Source organism: Aotus nancymaae, unplaced genomic scaffold (assembly GCF_030222135.1).
Source record: "Aotus nancymaae isolate 86718 unplaced genomic scaffold, 86718_ANA_hifiasm-v0.15.2.pri h1tg000043l, whole genome shotgun sequence".
Taxonomy (NCBI): domain Eukaryota; kingdom Metazoa; phylum Chordata; class Mammalia; order Primates; family Aotidae; genus Aotus; species Aotus nancymaae.
The window spans coordinates 654408-675049 of NW_026988457.1; the positions used below are offsets into that span (position 1 = coordinate 654408).

At 38.6% G+C, this 20642-nt stretch overlaps 1 long non-coding RNA gene across 1 annotated transcript in view; it reads right to left on the reverse strand.

The window, feature by feature from the left end:
• LOC105730056 (uncharacterized) overlaps positions 1–20552 on the reverse strand; it is a 29563-nt gene extending 9011 nt beyond the window's left edge. Inside the window, exon 1 of the long non-coding RNA XR_001110376.2 lies at positions 782–20552. This is a non-coding gene — a long non-coding RNA (uncharacterized LOC105730056). The remainder of the gene's footprint in view (positions 1–781) is intronic.
• Between the last annotated feature and the right edge of the window lie 90 nt (positions 20553–20642).

The window sequence follows — 20642 nt, forward strand, 5'->3', positions numbered from 1 at the left end:
CATGCCTGTTGTCCCAGCTACTTGGGAGGCTGAGGCAGGAGAATGGCTTGAACCCAGGAGGCGGAGTTTGCAGTGAGCCGAGATTGCACCACTGCACTCCAGCCTGGTGACAGAGCAAGACTCCGTCTCAAAAAAAAAAAAAAAAAAATCACAGTAGGAGACCACTACTTTCAAAGGGAGGAGTCAGAAAATAGGACTAGTTATTTATATAGGCTAATTCTGTTATGTCAGGCTTCTAAAAGAAAGAATTTGGTTTGGAGAAAAATTTGGGTTTCGATGAGAAAGAGAATGTATGAAAACTCTAATTTACCATCTATTCAATATGTTTTATATATAGATTTTTATGGGATTTCCAATAAACTGAAAAGATAATTTTAGAAAATCCTTCATTTCCTCCACAGCACGGTTAACATTAATATTTAGACTGAGTTTACGAGTGTTTTCCCAGCATTGATTTCATAGTTCCTTGTCAGTTCTGGACGTAAAGGATAAGCTTTGATCTGAGGTGTGGCTGACTCAGAATGAGGGCAGATTGTGCTACAGAGATGGATTTACCATATCTCTGTTGGGATGTTCTTTATAGTTACATCCTGACCTGCCAAATTATTAGTGAGTAGACAGTCACAGCTCCAATCCCATAACTCTACCACAAAAATAGAATTCTAGCTTCTTTTAATATGAATGTTATCTAGATAAGACTATATCTAGGTCTTTCCTGACAAGTTATGTGATTTAGTGCTTTGTTTCTATGAACTAAAGTTAGAAACTCGGAGTGACTCACTTTTCTTTTTTGTATGCATCTAAGTGTACAAGGAAATCAGACTGCTTCTGGTGTTGCTTTCTTTAAAAGAAAAAAAAAGACATGCTCGTTGTTGAGTATCCTTTTTAGGTCAGCAATTCTTAAGTGCAGAACTTATTGGTATCCCAGCGGAAAGGCCTGAAGCTCTGATTTATCACGACTCCCTGTGAGTGGAGTTCTTCCATGGCTAGAGAAAGGAAAACATTTGTTGTACTAATACTGAATGTGCTTCCTGTGTAAAATAACCTTTAACTCTGTGGAGATCCCCCATTTTAATGACCAGGGACATAGTGGAAGAAGAAGGAAATCCAAATTCCCCACAGGCAGCCTCTCTCCTCAACAGCAGGACAAGCTGCAGTCCTCCTCACGACAGAAACGTCTTCTGAGGTCATGCTCTGCTAGGCTCTCTTTCACCTGTTTGAAGACACGACTACATGAATTGTTTTCAAATGTGTGTAATATTTTGACCTATGAAGAATGTTAGGCTACAGCAATCAGGTCTTGTGAGGGGGCTGGACCAGGGGCAAGAGTGTCATCCTCTCACTCCAGCTTCAGTAATGGGCATTGCCGGGAACCTGGCCAATGGCAGAATCAGCCCTCAAACCCCAAGCCAGACTTCAGGTTTCCAAATCACCGTATCTTTTTTTCTTTTTGAGATGGAGTTTCATTCTTGTTGCCCAGGCTGGAGTGCGATGGCGCAATCTCGGTTCATCAAAACCTTTACCTCCCGGGTTCAGGCAATTCTCCTGCCTCAGCCTCCCAAGTAGCTGGGATTACAGGCATGCACCACCACGCCCGACTACTTTTGTATCTTTTAGTAGAGACGGGTTTCTCCATGTTGGTCAGGCTGGTCTCAAACTCCCAACCTCAGGTGATCCACCTGCTTCAGCCTCCCAAAGTGCTGGCATTATAGGCATGAGCCACCACACTCGGCCCAAATCACTGTATCTTTACTGTAGAAACACTGTTAAACCTGCAGTGGTTGCCCTGGCCATGAGGACTCCTCTTCCTTTGCAAAACTTGAACGGTATTCCCTACACCGGAGGGGAAAACCCAGCAGTGGTCAACATGATTAACAAACCTTTCAAGTCTCTTTGGATTTTTGTGTTTTGAGACAGGGCCTTGCTCTGTTGTCCAGGCTGTAATGCAGTGGTGGAATGATAGCTCACTGCAACCTCAGCCTCCTGGGCTCAAGCAATTCTCTTGCCTCAGCCTCCCAAGCAGCTGGGACTACAGGCATGCATCACTATGCTCAGCTAATTCTTTGATTTTTTTGTAGAGATGAGATCTCACTATGTTGCCCAGGCTCGTCTCAAACTCCTGACTCAAGCAATCCTCCCACTTCAGCCTCCAAAAGTGTTGGAATTAACTGTAGACTAAACTTTTCGTCAGGCTAGGTAAAAAGCAAAATCTTTTTGCTTTTTACAAGAGACACGTGTAAAACAAGTAAATTCATGGAAGAGTTGAAAGTAAAAAGATGGAAAAACATTTAATAAATATTAACAAAAAGAAAGTTTGTGTGGTTACATTATTATCAGATGAAGAAAAAATAAAGCAAAAAGTATCACTAGAGACAGAGGTGCATTAACATATTGATGAAGGTCCAATTCATTAATAAGATGTAAACAATTCTAAATTTGCATATTTCTAATATCAACGCTTCAAAAATATTAAGCAAAAAATGACAGAACAAGAAAACAAAATTGATAAATACAACTATTATGAGGTAGATTTTATCACCTTTGTCAGAAATTGACAAGACAAAAGTATCAGAAAAAAATATGGGTGATATGACCATTAAAATAAACAAGCCAGGTCTAATGAACATATATAGAGTCCTGTACCACATAATGGGAGCTATGCCTTCTGTTCCCAGGAGCAACAATAAAAATGACCATGTATTAGCTCACAGAGCACGTATTAACAATATCAAAGAATCACTATCATCTAAACTGCATTATCTGACCTATGCAATTAAGAACAAAAACATAATTAAAAACTTGGACTTTTAAAAGTATAAATCTAGGCCAGGCGCAGTGACTCACACTTGTAATCCCAACACTTTGGAAGGCTGAAGTGGTAGCGAGGGGAATCAGTTGAGTTCAGGAGTCTGAGAGGATCCTGTGGTGAAACTCCTATCTCTACTAAAAACAAAAAAGTTAGCCAGGTGTAGAGGTGCACACCTGTAATCCCAGTACTCAGGAGGCTGAGGCACCAGAATCCTTTGAGCCTGGGAGGCAGAGGTTGTAGTAAGCAGAGATTGTGCCACTGCTCTCCAGCTTGGGTGATAGAGTGAAACTCCATCTAAAAACAAACAAACAAAAAGCAAAAACAAACAAACAAACAAACAAAACTTACAATTCTAAATAGTTCCTGGCTCAAAAAAAATAAAGCATAAGGGAAATAAAAAAATACTTAGAACCAACAATAGTGATTCTATAGGACAAGTTGTGAGATATAGCCAAAGTGGTAGATGGAGAAGTGAATACTTAAAACACTTGGATTTAAATAAAAGGTAAAATTACAGAAAGAACAAAAACCTAAATAGAATACAATAAAGGACATAAAAATTTTAAGAGCAGAAATTAATTAAACAAAACACAACATTTAGTAGAAAGGATCAACAAAATAAAAAGTTGGTTCCTTGAAAAAAAATTAAAACTGACAGATCTTTGGCAAAACTGATGAAGTAAACAAGCAGCTACAAACAATTTCAAGAATGGAAAATGAAACATTGTAAATGCAACAGCAATTACACAAATATAAATATGAACAATTAATAAATTTTAAAATTTAAGGAAAATGGACAAATTCCTGGAAACATATAATTTACAAAACTAACTTAAAAAGAAAATTAAAACCTGAAATTGAAAATGAGGGCTGATATTAAGCCTGTATGCAACTATACATGCATGCTGTTTGCTTAGGACCAGGATCTCTTGTGATTAACTGGTGTAACCATTCGAATTAGTTGTTAAATAGTTTATCATCAAGCCTATAATCATTAATGAATATGGTCAGTAGTTGAAATTTTTACCACAAAGAAAACAGGGGCCAGGCGAGGTGTCTCATGCCACCTCCCAGCACTTTGGGAGGCCGAGGCGGGCAGCTCACCTGAGGCCAGGAGTTTGAGATCAGTCTGGCCAACATGGTGAAACCCCATATCTACCAAAAATACAAAAATTAGCCAGGCATGGTGGCAGGCACCTGTAATCCCAGCTACTCAAGAGGCTGAGGCAGGAGAATCCTTTGAACCTGAGAGGCGGAGGTTGCAGTGAGCCAGGATCACACCATTGCACTCCAGCCCAGACAAGAGCGAGACTCCGTCTCAAAAACAAACAAACAAAACAACAACAAAAAACGAAACGCCAGGTCCGGGTCCAAGTAGTTTTATAGGCAAGTTTACCACGATCCAAACAGCAGGTAATCCCAACCCTAAACTCTTTCAGAGAGTATAAAAGAAGGAACATCTCCTAACTCATTTTATGAGACTAATATAACTTCACACAAAAGCCACAGAAAAAAATTACAGTCTAACTTCACTCTTGATTATGGGTAAAAATGTTAAACAAAATATTAGCAACCATATCCAAATAATAATCAACAGGGTTTATTCCAGTAATGTAAGGTTACTTCACCATTAGACAATTTATTAATGTAATTTACCACATAAACCAATTAAAATAGAAAAATTATAGGGTCATTTCAAAAGAGGCAGAAAAAACATTCAAGAAATTTTAACAAGCCACTTACAATTTTTAAAAAAACCACTCTTATCCAAAAAGGTTAGAAAAGAACATTCTTAGCCTACCTAATAAAGGGTATCTGCAAAAAAATCTCTGGCAAATGTAATGTTCCACAGTAAAAAAAAAAAAAAAGTTAAAAGCATTCCCTTTAAAAACAAGAAATAAGACAAGGAGATAAACTAGCATCATTCCTAACAACTTTGTGTTGGAGTTCTAGCCATTGCAGAATATCAAAAACAATGACAACAACAACAACACACAAAGAAAGGAGACTTAGAAAGGAAAAAATAAAATTGTCATCGTTTATAAATTCAATAATTTATACATGGGCAACTCAAAGAGTTTGCCACAAATTATAAGAAATAAAAAAATTTTGCAAGATTGCTAGATATAAAATCAACAGGCAAAAGTCAATTGCATTTCTATCAATACAAAACAGATACAAAATCTAATTTTAAGGGGATACAATAACACAAAATTTAAATATCTAGAAATAAATCCGACAAAAGTATTTTTCAAACTCAATGTAGAACACTATAAAAATTTACTGAAATACATGTAAAAACACTTAAGTAAATGGCGAAACGTCATACAAACAGAAAAGTTCCATCTTAAAGATGTCAATTTTCCCCAAATTCAATAAATTCAAGAAAAATTCAAACAACCTTTATGATAAAATGCTTCTTTTTATTCCCTTTGACCTATTTCTACAAGAGCCAAGATACTTCTAAAGAACAATGTAGAGCCTTGTCCCAAATGAGATCTGTCTTGTCCCAGATATCAACAGGTATCATAAGCTGTAAGTATTAAAACAATACACAATGTGCAGAGAGATGGACAAATTAACCAATGGAACAGAAAAGAGAGCCCCAAAGAGATATTTGGCAAAGCTGGCATTGCAGATGAGTGGAGAAAATGAGTTCCCGATATAAACAGAGCGTGAATAATCCATATAGAGAAAAATGGAAAAGAACTGAATCCCTTCCCTACCCAATATGTGTGTACATTTACATAGGTGTGTGCACACAATTAGTTATATTATAGACATAAATGTGAAAGGTAAACCTCTGAAAGTTGCTGAAGAAAAATACTGATAAATTTGATTATATTTAACTTTCAAATATTTATCAAAAACCTACCACTGACCTATACATAAACAAAAATGGCCAATAATATGAAAATACACTAAATTTCAACGGTAATTATGAAAAAACTGCAATGAGATGCAATTTTATACCTGACAGATTGATAAAAATATGAAAGTTGAATAAGATCATGTATTGGCAAGGAGGATGTGGAGTAATGGAAACTGTGTTAGCTGAAGTGTAAACTGCTTCAATCAGATTGGCTAACATGTTCATTTTATCTAGCAGTTGTGTATATATTCTACAATGAAGCATTCCATTTCTACTAGAGAAACTTTTGCACTACAAGATATGTACAAAAATATTTGTATTATCACTGTTTATATTAGCAAACACTGGAAACAATCCAAGGAATCAGTGGAATAGATTTTTAAAGACAAGGGAATATTATACAACAGGAAAAATAAACGAACTGAAAAACATTTTGAGTAAAATAAGTCACAGACAAATACACCTTTTTGTTTTTATAAAGCTTAAAGACAGGCAGAACTGAATGAGATACATTAAGTTACAAAGAAATTGAGAATTATAAATAGTAAATAAATACAAATCTCTTTTCATACATCAGGGCCAGATGTTTCAACGCTATTTATTTATTTATTTTTTAATATTATGTTTTAGAGATAGGGTCTTGCTATGTTGCCCAGTCTCGTCTTGAACTTTTGGACTCAAGCTACCTTCTGCCACAGGTTCCCAAATAGCTGGGATTACAGACCAAGCCACTGCACCTGGCTAAATGTTTTTAAAATCAAATCATTTCAGACAATAGAAAAAGACAGGAAACTCCACATTTAATTGTAGAAAGTCAGGAAAATATTAATCTGAATATCTGATTTTAAAAAAAATAGTACAACAAAGGAAAACATAGAATGACCTCACTTAAGACTATAACTGCAAAACTTCTGGATACAATTTTAAGAAACAATATTTCAGAATAAAAAAATTACATTATAACCAAGTAGGATTATTCTAGGAGAATACAGGGATGGTTTCAATATTAAGAAACCTGTCAACATAATTCATCATGCCAGCAAATTGGTGGGGGAAAAATAGTGATTATATAAACAGATGATTAAAAGGCATTTGAAAAAATTGAGCAGTCATCCCAATTTAAAACTCTCTATAACATCCAACTAGAAGATGTTTTAGTTAGCAGAAGCTAACTCGTCTTAAAAAGAGCCCCAAAACTCATTGGCTTGACACAATAAGTTATTTTTCCTCATGTCATAATCCAGTTTGGAACCACAATGGAGCTTTCCTACCCACAGTCATTCAAATATTCAGGCTCTTTCCATCAGTAGCTCTTCCATCTTCTAGAAAGATGTCCTAGGAGATGTCCCAGGTCCACTGCATAGGACTGATAGAGAAAGGAAGGAAGGGTGGAGAATAATGTGGGAGGCCCAGGGTTAGGACTGGAAGTGTGATCTCTCTTTTCCACCCACGTCTTTCTGATCAAAATTCAGTTAGGTTGGGTCTACATAACCATAAGCTGAAATGGAAAATGTAGTTGATCTGTGTTCTGAGGAGGAAAGGAAAATGTATGGGTGAGCATCTAGCCAGTCACTCCCACAGAAAATTACCACCTAAAATATTAAAGACCTTACCAAAAAACTAGTAACAGATATTATCCCAAAGAGTCAAACACTAAATATACTTCCACTGAAATCAGGAAAAAGACTGGGATATTCACAATCACCATTATTTATTCAATATTATTTTGAAGGTTGTAGCAGGTACAGTAAGATAAGGAAAGAAAATAATATAAATTTAGGAAAGAAGAGATTAAATTATCTTTTTGCTGATAATATGCTGACATATTTAGAAGCTCTAAGATATGCTTTTAAAAAGAACGTATCTGTTTAATTGAGTAACATGGCTGGACACAAGATAAATATAATTCACAAAGACACATAAATATGTGAATATACATACGTGTGTACATTGTTCTCTATATGGTAGAAGTTCTCTTCATTTGCTTCTAAATAATGCTTGGGGTTTATACAAGCTCTCAATGTCATCTGTGAAACCTACAGACTATTGCTTATGGCAGAAAAAAATGCACTCACCTTGTTAGCTACTCTCTTACATAACCATGTACTCCACTTTTACCAGATGAGTTGTTTGCTTACCAATTTCTAGTTGTGCTTGCTCCTAAACATCTTTATGACAGTTTTACTGTTATTATAACTAAGCAACTTGAACAAATATTACTGAAGCCAATAAATAATAATGTGATAGGAATGAATCTTTGTTTCCATGGAAGCTAAGTTGTCTGCTTTAGAAAGATTCAATAAAGACAGGTTACAAAAAATGCTGTTTGTTTGGGCATAACAATTATAAAGCATGAGGAGAAAATGATAAGATTTTTTTTTGCACTTCTCTACAAGTCTTATTAAGTTATTGAACCATATTAGAGAAATCCAAACTGAAAACTGCATATGAAGCATTATTGATGTAGTTGTGCAAGAAAGATATCATGGTACTCCAAACCAGTAGACCCATACTTAAGTGAAGGACCTTGTCCTACAGAGCATTATGGATAAATAAATATATATACACACATACATGTTTTATGTTAAAATACTTTAAATGTCTTATTACTATAGTATAACCTAGCCTATCCTGATTAAAGCTAGGCTATGTTACAGTAATAAAAAAGTAAAACCAAAAAAACCCTTAAGTCTCAGTGATTTAAAACCACAGACTCTATCTGGATGACATCCAGAGCCACTGTCTTCTATATGATGACATTCCAGCTACTTTACCCTTTTGGTACTTCTACATCAGCATATACGTCTATTATCACGATGTCAGGGAAGATATGGAGAATCATGCTCCAACTGCTGAATGCTTCTGTGCAGAAATGAAACACACACATCACTTCTACTCACATTTTCATTGGCCAGGATTAGTCACATGGCTATATCTAATTTTTTTTTTTTTTTTGAGACAGTCTTGCTCTATCCCCTAGACTGGAGTGCAGTGGTGTGATCTTGGCTCACTGCAACCTCCGCCTCCTAGGTTCAAGCAATTCTAATGCCTCAGCCTCCCTAGTAGCTGGGATTACAGGCACCTGCCACTATGCCCAGCTACTTTTTTTTTTTTTTTGTATTTTTTAGTAGAGACAAGGTTTTGTCATATTGGCCAGTCTGGTCTCGAACTCCTAACCTCAGATGATACACCTGCCTCAGCCTCCCAAAGTGCTGGGATTACAAGTGTGAGCCACCACACCCGGCTGGCTATATATCTAATTTTAAGAGACAAGAAAAAACATTATCTTCTTGCATACTTAAAAGTAGAAAGGAACTACATATCGTTGAATGGAGATAAATGTCTATTGCATAGGTATCATTTTCTAGGATTTCTCAATCTTGCAAACTTAACAACAAAATATTGTGATACACTGTATTAATGATCAAGATATTTGCTGCCCTTCAAGTTGAAAGAGTACTAATCCTACCTCACTGGTATTTATTAGGTGTCAGGCTTGGCATTAGAAGGGCCCTTCCTTGTGGGGAATGCGTGCATCCCGGATGCTTCAGTGTCAGATATGGGCACTTCTTGCTTTGCTTCATAAAGCCTGAGGGGAAGTGATGTGTCACATTTCCTGGCAGGAGCTTTAAGAACCAGTAGATGCTATACTTTGACTCCTTTTCTCTCTACTACAAGACTGGAATGTGCCTAATAGCAATAGCTTCACTAGCCTGGGCCCCACAGTGAGGGTGATGTGAAGCAAAGCTGCAGCCAGCTTAGGCTGGGCATGCGGTAGGAGCAGGAAATATTTTGTTGTTATAAGCCACTGAGATTTTCAGGTTGTTTGCTATTGCAGTGTAATTTAGACAAAGCTGACTAATATACATACCATCCTTACTGCATCTGTAAGAATAGTTACAACAATAACCGTAAAGGAGTGAGAATGGAAAAACACAGTCACATGCTGCATGATGATGTTTCAGTTAATGATGGACTGCACATACGATGATGGCCCCATAGATTATAATGCAACACTTTATTTTTACTCTTCCTTTTCCATGTTTAGATATATTTAGATAAGCAAACACTGCTGTATTACAGTGGCCTACAGGATTCCATACAGTAACATGCTATGCAGGTTTGTAACCTAGGAGCAATAGGCTAGACCATACAACCTAGGTGTTAGTTAGTAGGTTCTCTCACCTAGGTTTATGTAAGAACACAATGACATTTTTCACAATGACAAAATCACCTAATGCTGCATTTCTCGGAACATATCCCCATCGGTAAGCAATGTATGACTGTAGTCTTCCTGTAAGAGCAATAAAAGTACAGACTGCTTAAGGCTAAATTGGACAAGATAGGTTTAAGACATATGAAGAAAATTACAAAATGTTACTGAAAGATATAAAGCATGTAAATTCTCCAAAACTTAACGTATAAATTTCATATAATTCTAATCATAATTCCAATAGTTTCTTTTTAATTTGATAAAGGCATTTTAAAGTTCATGTGGAACAGAATTTACCCACAGTGATGCTGCCAGGATTAAATGAGGTAAAGTATGTAAAGCACCTAGGACAGTATTTGACACCTGTAGTATATGCACTGATAAATGTTAGCTAGTGTTACTTAGAAAAATAAATAGATGTTTAGAATGGGGGGTACCCAAATGTATCTTAGTATATACATGGGATTTTAATATAGCCATCTAGAGGAAAACAAAATTAGACCCCTATTTAATCCATATCCAAAGTTAAATTTGATATGGATTAAAAATGAAAACGTAAAAAATCAATAAATATTTTAGAATAAAATTTAAGAGAATGAATTTATACGCTACCGGTAGGAAAACATTCTCAACCGAAATAGTAAATCAGGGAGTTGCAAAGGAAAAGATAATGTTTTAAACATGTGTATGTCAAAGATACCATAAAGAAAAGAATAATGTTATTATACAGTACACTTCAAGAAATATCTGGCATGTATAAAAAAAGGTTAATATCTATAGTATAAAATGAGTGACCAAAAATTCACAGGAAGAAGAAAAAAAATTCCATAGAAAAATGAATAAAGAATGTGTGAATAGGCATTTCCAGAAAAGCAAATCTAAACAGTAAACATGAAAAAGTGCATGATCTTAATAGTAATCAGAAAGATGCAAACTAAAGTACCCTGAGTTATCACTTCTCACCCAGCAGATCCACAAAAGTTAAATTTCTGTTGACAGAAGTGTGAATTTAAACCACTTAGAATACATTTACAATTTGGAGAAGATGTTTGAAAACAACCCTTTAATAAATATAGTGGTCAAGGAGGAACTTACTTGGGATTGCAAAGCACCAAATATAACTGCACTGTTTTGAAAGTTCAGCTTTTCATGCAATGGATTCTGACTAAGGTTGCTCACTCTATCTCCTACAGTGCATGTTCCTCTTGGCTCCAAACTCAGAATTTTGCAACTATTTTTGGTCATTGGACAGCGTTTTTTTACTTCATGACCACTCTAACTCTTGACCACATGGAAGCTCCTAATGACACTGCCTGGCACACCCTACCCATGCAAGTTCTGGCACCCCTGGTTGAACTCTGGCTAACTAGATCTTTTTGGATTTGTGACTTGTATGACTGTCTACACCTGATTCTGATTCTTTATCTAGTTTCTCAGCCCCTACTTTCTCTACTTATTCCTACTCCTTCCCCACTCCCTGTCCTTCTTGGGAATCTCTCAGCACATGGATACCTACTGTAGCAAATAAATTAGCCCAAGTGTTAGTTGTGTCCTGGAGCTAATTTCACCCAGTTCCCACCAGCACACTTTTCAAACAGAGAAGCATAGTTTGATGAGCCCACTTACTCTGGAGATGGGGAGAATCACTTCAAAAACAGGTAAGAGTGGAGGCAGGCGGGCTGCTAGCTGAAAGCCTATTAATATGTTCTTAATGAAAGATGATAGCTCCAGAAAGATGGTGAATGGAGTTTATAGTCTAATGAGGAGAAGCACATGTGAAAACAAGAGGTACAACAGTGTGTTGGTGAGATACAATTACTCATATGTATGCATAAGCAATGAGGCACAGAGTCTATTTTCCCCAGGTGGGGAAAGCAGGGCAGTGGAGAAGGTCAGGAAAGGTTTTGCAGAGGAAGTGATGCTTGACCTGATGTGGTTTGATAGTGCATTCCAAAAAGAGGGGGGAGCAGGAAGAAATGTATAGGGGCATGAAATCAACATTAACAGGGAATTCCAAGTACTTTAATATGTCTGGAGTAAAGAATTTCAGAGTGGGGTTGGCAGATCACAGAAAGCCTGTTTTGCATTCTGAAAAGTCACAAATTAATTCTGTAGGGCAGGCAAAGAGGAACTATTGAAGGGCTTTAAGGAGGAGAGCAATTGATTTGAATTTTAGAAGACAAACAACTTTGGCAGTGTGTGGAGAATGGTTTGGAATAGGCAAGGACCTCTGCTTGTAGCTCAGGTGTCAGGTAATTAATTCTGTTATCCATGATACTCTACTTCTCAACTAGGCAAGTTCATCAAGGAATTTTAGAAACCATACCTTTCTATCTTACTCATGTAAAAACACCAAACTAGAATGATAAACAAACAAGGCCTTTTTTTTTTCTAAACTCTATTGTATAAACTTAGTTGGACACTCTCCTTTAATAAATGGAGTGAGGCTGAATAGCTTTTGGCATTCATCCCAGATACTGAAACAGTGAGAAAACAACAAAACATGGAACATAGTATCTATCCATAACTCCAATTGTAAGGTTGGGGTTATTGGAGAATTGTAAGAGTTATGATTTCCCTGGCAAAGTATCAAAAAAACATACCTTCACAAATTATTTCAAACAGAGATCTGGCATCTGATCATGCTGACATAATGAAAAATGTTGAACAAATTGCCTACGTGTAATTTCTCATTCCTGAAGAACTAAAGGAAGGATGTTTTCTAAGGCTCCACAATGACGGTTTTTATGAAATAATAACACGGTCATAAGAAAGCCAAAAGAAATTTTCCCAGCTCACTTAGAAAATGCAATCAATCTATTTTTTCCTAAAGATAAATGATATATTCTGTCACATAAAAGAATGTCTAAGAGGATATCCACTAACACATTCACATTGGTTATCTCTGGGTGATGCGTTCAAGTGTTCTCTATTTTCTTCTTGTTGCCTTTTGGTGTTGTCTTTCTACTGTGAACATGCATTGCTTCTGGAAGGAAAAACAAAAAAGTCAAATATACCAACCATACAATCAGAATGTGGTAGGCCATCTTTTTCAGCTCTCTGATTCGGCATCAACTTTCTAAGTCTGACTAAGATTAATGTAAACTGCTTTTGAGGTAACCTTCTAGTGTGTTTTGAGTATAAGCTAAATTCCTCTCCTCAAGTATTTATCTTCAGGGAATAAATCATTGAATTTTCAAAATATGAATATTGCCACTCTTAATTATTTATGCCAGTGGAGGGGAATACTGACACTAGTATCCAAAACATCAAAGAATTGAAACCATCATGTATACGTATATTATATTAGGCTTTGTGAGGCTCTGCACATAATACTTTTGGCAGATAAGCTTTCTGAATTACATTTTTATTTGGCTAATATTAAAATTACTCCATGCTCCCACATGTGGGCTGGCAAATGATGGGAGGAGGCTATGATAAGAGAAATAGGTGTAGAATTTAAAATTCATTGCATATAATCTATGAGCTGTATGCTGGGCAGGTAAATGTATAAAGACTATGGTGAAAATACAAACTAATTTTGAGCACAGACAGACCTAAAATAGGGCTACAAAAGCCTGAAAAACGGAATGTAACTTGTGCCATGTCTGATGCAATGCAGATGTTAAGTAGTAAAATAAAACTCCTGGATTCTAAATAGTCTACTCTAGTACTTATTCTCAAAACCCAGCTTTTCATAATCAGAAGACACTCTTTTAAGAGCAGCTGCATCTGAAATCATAGCCAGCAAAATACTTCAGAAGAAATATGAAACACTCATCTCTTAAGGTTAAGGAAGAGGGTCTGTCAGATGGACCTGATATCTCTCCATCTAACACATAGCAAGGGGCTTGCAAACAAGATTTGTAAATATGACTTATCATAAACTATGCACATTGAACCTTTCCCAACACTGTAAGAATTTAGATCATTTAAAGAAGATTTGGATATATTATTTATAACTTACAGATTCTTTTCAGGCCCTCAAAAACCTAGTAACTTTCTTATTGGTTAAGATTTGTATAATACCACTCACTGCACATGAATTACTCCTCCACCCCAGCCTTGTAGGGAAGCACAATTTTTTTTAAGACTGCTCTGTTGAAGCAGTCTGTTGCTCTGTTGCCCAGGCTGGAGTGCAGTGGCGTGATCTTGGCTCACTGTAACCTCTGCCACCCAGGTTCAAGTGATTCTCCTGCCCCAGCCTCCCTAGAAGCTGAGATTACAGGCTTGCACCACCATGCCTGGATAATTTTATATTTTTAGTAGAGATGGGGTTTCACCATGTTGGGCAAGCTGGTCTCAAACTCCTGACCTCAGGTGATCTGTCTGTCTCGGCGTCCCAAAGTGCTGGGATTATAGGCATGAGCCACTGTGCCCGGCCTGGGAAGCATAATTTCTGAACTTACACAACCACACAACATTCTGATCATCAGCTATCTTGGAGAGAGTAAGTTTTCCACACTTTTTATACCAATTATTATTCCCTCCCATCTCTTTCTGACAATGGAGTTCTCAGGCTTCTCCTATCCTAAACTCCATCATCACCACCAGTCCCTGGTGCTGGTTCTTCTTCAAATCCTGATTCTGCTTTCAAAGGTCAAAAGAACCCATTCAGCTGAGAAGAACCGTCCTGAGACTGGGAGGATAAAAGACCCAAGCAAGCCTGGACAGAACTGGGAGCTAGCAAGAGGAGGTAAAGGCCGGGCACATTCATGCATTAATACTTTTCATGTGATCACACACACATCTGTGGTTCTTGGTATTAGTGGATGCTGGAATTGTGGACCTTGTGGTGGAATGCCAGTTGTTGAATCTAGCCTTGGAGGAAAGGAGATAGGTGTAGCTGGAACTAGGCAAGGAGTCAGGGCCTGGGCTTACATTGCTGAGCTTTAGGGTCAGGCTCCAGGCCTCGGATGCTTCTGGAAACAATTCCAAATACATTCTCTTGAGTCATCAATTTCCTAACCAAGTTAGTCATTCTTGCCTATGAAGCCCAATTGTTCCTCTTTTCATTCCCATACTCTTTGTTCAATAAACATTTATTGTTTTCTATTATTTCCATACAGTAATGTTAAGACATAGCCCCTGACTTCAGGAGTTTATGGGAGCGAAGAAACAGATGTGCAAATAGTGCAACCAAGGGTTAAAGGTTATGGTGAAGTAGGTATAAGCTTCTTAAGTTTCATCTGACATCTGACATCTCCACTCCATGAACTCCCCTGCTCCTGCTATCACCCAGCCCCTGAACACACTACACTCACTTCTGTCTTTCTCTTCACTAACCCCTCCCACTATGCCCCTTGGAACTTCTCAGTATTTTTTTCCTTTGCTACAGTTATCTGTCCACTTCTTAGCCTGCACTGAAACCTAGCTTTCCTATAAAAAACACCTTCCTTAAAAGCTTGTCCAGCGATGCCTACTTTGCCTGTCACTCTCCCTGGCTCTCTGGGCAAGGACAGTGTCAACAAAGCTTCCGCTGCCCACTACTTTGCTCAACCATCTACATCACCACAAACTACATCTTCTCTGAAGTGGATGCCAACTGCTTTCCACTACCCTTTCTCAACTTTTGCAGGCATGAGGATTCAACCCAACCCATGGGAACTTTTCAACTCAGCATGCTTTAACATTTCTTCCAACCAACCTCAGCTCTTGCCTGGCAGTATTCATTCACCTGCTTCTCACCTGTTTCACGGAAGGGAGTTTCTGTGTTCAAAAACATGTATTCAACAAATACTTATGCCAGGGAGTGGGCATTCAACAGTAGACAAATCATAGTCCCCACCCTCAAGGAGCTTGAAGTTCAGAGAAAGAAGCAAGTAAAAGGGCTGTCGACAGAAAGAGATGTTAGAAGACTAGAAAGCAGGTGCTGTGGTTAAGGGGCATCATTGTTCTCTTTTCTTCTCCCTTCCTCTGTTTTTCTTTCTTTTTTTTTTTTTGTTTTTTGTTTTTTTTTGAGGCGGAGTTTCACTCTTGTTACCCAGGCTGGAGTGCAATGGCGCGATCACAGCTCACCGCAACCTCCGCCTCCTGGGTTCAGGCAATTCTCCTGCCTCAGCCTCCTGAGTAGCTGGGATTACAGGCACGCGCCACCATGCCCAGCTAATTTTTTGTATTAGTAGAGATGGGGTTTCACCATGTTGACCAGGATGGTCTCGATCTCTTGACCTCGTGATCCACCCGCCTCAGCCTCCCAAAGTGCTGGGATTACAGGCTTGAGCCACCGCGCCCAGCCCTTCCTCTGTTTTTCTGACCCCTTGTACCATATAGTCACCTGGAATCCCTGCCCTGCTTACTCTTCACGATGTCTGTTTTGTGATCCCTCTTTGCCTGGCCTAGTGCCACTCAGAATTACTGCATAAAACTGAAACTGTGTTGATCTAGCCTGTTACAAATTGAAGTTACTCATCCTCCCTTATATCCTCATGTTTCTAAGCAGTTCTTTTAATTCTTCTCGCTCATCTGCTAATATATTGTCCATGGTGATTTGTCAACTTTCTGCTCTTATAAAGATACTACCAGTCCCTCTCTCCCCATCACTATTAAGAGTGGTGATCAGAATTCAGTTCCTTTCCACAACACTCTTCCTCCACAGTTCAGGACTTTTTCTTCACCATGTTTTCCACCTTGTCTCATTTCTTTTATATTTTTTCTTTTTCTTTTCTTTTTTTTTTTTTTTTGAGATGGAGTCTTGCTGTGTTACCCAAGCTGGAATACAGTGGCGTGATTTTGGCTGACTGCAACCTCCACCTCCCAGGTTCAAGCGATTCTCCTGTCTCACCCGCCCCAAGTAGCTGGGATTACAGGCACGTGCCACCATGCCCTGCTACTTTTTTGTATGTTTTAGTAGAGATGGGGTTTCACCATGTTGGCCAGCCTGGTCTTGAACTCCTGACCTCAGGTGATCTGCCTGCCTCAGCCTCCCAAAGTGCTGGCATTACAGGTGTGAGCCTCTGCGCCTGGCCTGTCTCCAGTTTTTAACAGCTGCATCTCTGCCCTTGATTCCCCCTCACACCTGTTCTGGGCATCTGAGAGGTCATTATCTCAATCATTCCTGCTTGCTGTTTCTCTTCCCTGCTGTCTTCACTTCTGCCCCTTCACCAACCCTTTCTAACATCTGCCTAACCAACTTTGGTCTGTTCAATCATGCATGTGAAACAAAAACAAAACCCAACTTTCATTCAAACCAAAATCCTATTTCTATTTTTTGAAATGGACAACTTTCTGAAAGGAATGACCTATAAAATTTAGCTGCCTCCATTTTCCTACTATAAATTCCTCATTCCTAACAATCTGGTTTATAGTTAAATTGCTCACCAGAAGATTTTTTGCCAAACCCCACTGATCTTCCCATAATCACATCTGACGTCACTGGTCATTCCCTATCTCAGCATTGTATCTTCCCTAGCTCTGAGACATTTTCAGACCTCTCTTCTCTATGCCTCTTCATGCCTCTTCTAGCTTCTCCCAATTTCTAGAGACACTCACTACACGTTGGATCTTAAAACCCTTCTGAGTACTGCCTAAAGTGTGCAAGGCACTATGCTGTGGAGACAAGGCAGCTTTTAAGAGGGGTCTAACCAAGCAGGCTGGGTAATAGGGTTTGGGCGCCCAGGGCCAAGCTTAGGCAAATAACAGAAAATAGCAAAGGGTAAGTATAATTTCAGATCGTCAGAGAGCACTAAAATTTAAGTCAGAAGACCCAAATTCAAGATGACAAGATGAAGTACAGGAATAGCACCCAAACAGAAGACAGCCGAGGTAACAAATGGGGAAAGAGCTAGAAGGAGGGAGGAGGGTTTTTTGCCAGATGTGAATGAAGCTGAACTTGTCCTCAATTGACTTATCTAGGTCACCAGACTGACTTAAGAGTAAAGTCAAAGAAGACTACAAAAAGTAAAATAAAATAGGGTGCTTGTTCTCATATATGCCTAGTGTTTTCTGTGAAATGTGCATAATGATAGTATCTGCCTCACAGGATTAATTGAAACAATATATGCAAAGAACTAAACCCTGGGACTCACACGTAACAAATGTTAGCTATCATTATTAATATTCTATCCTCTAAGCTATTTAACATAAGGCTTAAGCAAATAGAATTAAATCATTCCAGTATCAAATCTAATTTACTTCTTAAGTATTTAGCATACTCAAAAGTACCCCGTATTAGTTAATACTGTAACAAACCATTTAAAATAGGATAGAAACTTGGGTGTAAGAGTCAAAATAAAGGAATTTTCTCCTTGCTGGTCCACTAAAACAACTTACTTTGCACTGATCATCAAAAGCCTATTTTCAGGGCTTTATGATCCCTTTTTAGCTACTTTTGAACTACTTTCTAACCTCTCAATACTTTCTTGCCCTTTTGATTCTAAGATGGCACAGCCTTTAAAGCAGGCTCCCAGTCTACTGACTGTCTTTTGAATTCTAGTATTTCTTAGGTTCATCCCTACTTTTTCCGTCCTTTCAAAGCCTTTCCAATATGTGGCATTACTTTAGCATACCATTAGTGGCTTAAATGGTATTCTGGTTTCTACTTTCTCCTAATCTCAGTCTATCCTTCATGCTGCCACCAGAATTTTTTTTTTTAATGCCAAATGTTTGTGAAACGACCTCCATTATCTCCTATAAACCTCAGCACACCATACACGGTCCTTCATTTTGGCCCCAACCTTTCCCTCCAATCTCATCTCATTTTGCTCCACCTGCTCACCCAGAGCTTCACCACAGGGAAATCTTCTCCATTACTCAAGATAACAACATGACTTTTTCACAAATCTCTTGTCTTTCCACATTCCTCTTCCTTGAATGTTGTTTTCTCTTGATCCCAGCTATTTTCTGGTTCAGCTCCTTTCTCTATCAAGCATTTATCACACGGCATTTTATTTTTTTATTTTATTATTATTATTTGAGACAGAGTCTTGCTGTGTCACCCAGGCTGAAGTGCAGTGGCACGATCTCTGCTCACTGCAACCTCTACTTCTCAGGTTCAAGTGATTCTCCCGCCTCAGTCTCCTGAGTAGGTGGGACTACAGGCATGCACCACAACGTCTGGCTAAATTTTTTTTGGTATCTTTAGTACAGATGGGGTTTTGCCATGTTGGCCAGGCTGGTCTTGAACTCGTGACCTCAGATGATCTGCCTGCTTTGGGCTCCCAAAGTGCAGGGATTACAGGCATGAGCCACTGGACCCGGCCCACACTGCATTTTAAGTATCTGTTTACATGTCTATTCCCCCAGGAAAATATAAGCATCTCAGGTAGAGGTAAATGCCCTTTTCTCATCCTCCTAGCTTCAGAATCTAGTACCAAGCAAATGCTCAATACATATTCATTGAACTGTGAGCAATCAGCAAATGTTAAAATGATATAAAAAAAAAAAGATTCACAGTTTTACAATTTCTCATTAGTTGGAACTGACTAAAAGAAAAAAGATGCAAATGAAACACTCCAACTCAAATCTCAGGATTAAACATGGCTATTTTGAAGGACCAGAAGACAACTAAAGGACAGCAGGGCAGAAAACTTACCATCTGGAACTTCGAAGTTGTATGATCATGGCAGTGGATATATGGCCTTATCATTTCCCTCTCTCAAATCCTTCGATGGCTTTTTATAGACAAAGCCTCATCCTTAATCTTGCCTACAAAGGCTGCATAAAAAACTTGTAGCTAGGTCCCATGATACACGCCTGTAGTTCCAACTACTCTGGAGGCTGCAGCAGAATTCCCTGGGCAACATAGCTAAGCCCCATCATTATTTAAAACAAACAAAAACAACAACAAAAACCATTGCCTCCATCTACTTACAACCTCATCTCACGTACTCTGCACTTTCTGAACTTAGGCTGATTTAGGTCTTCTTTCCAATTCCATTTTTGCACAAGCAGATCTGCCCGTAATGTTGTTTTAAATAATCTACTACCCCAAACTAGTTTGCTCTTATCCTTTGGCTATCAGTCCAAAGATTCCTTAAGATGTCTCCATCCTGTGGCAGCAGACTATAAAGCCGTTTTACTACATTATATTTGGACAACAATACAGTATAGTGTTATGACCATAGATTCTAGACTCAGACTGGGTCCTTAGGCATATTTAACCCCTTCATGTCTTGGTTTCTTCACCTGTGAATTGTACTCGTAAGGTTATTGAAAAGATTAAAGGAGATAAAGCATGTCAGCACTTAGAACTGCGAAAGAGCCCAACATACGTCGCTCATGATCATATTTACTCAATTTGTAGTCGCTATCCTTCCTTCCCTCCCGTCCAGCCCCCCCCGAGTACCCCTGCTCCTCTAGCCCAGAGGCCACGCCAGCCTGGTCCTTTTTTGTATTCCTAGCCTAAGCACAGAGTTGTGAACATAGCAGGCCTTCAATATTATGTTTTTTAAAAAATGACAAAAGCCTTGTGTCCCACTTTTGCTTTATTAGCCGATCTCAAGCAAATCACTCAAATCACCTAGGCCTCGTTTATCCTTCTGTGAGATGCAATAGCTACCTCAGAGAGGTTTTGTGTTAAATAAGGCGATATACCTACAAAAGCACGTTGCACATCTTAAAATGCCGTACAAACGGTAGATGTTTATTAATAAACCGGAGTCCGTGTCTTCCCTCCCCTTAGGCACGTCTCGTCCCGACCCCGCTCTCCCCGCAGCCCACACCTTTACTGCGCCCTTGGCCCGCGGTCCCTCGGGATTACAAGCGTGGGAGCCTCGGCCCCGGGCAGCTCCCTCCGGCGTCCCGCGCCC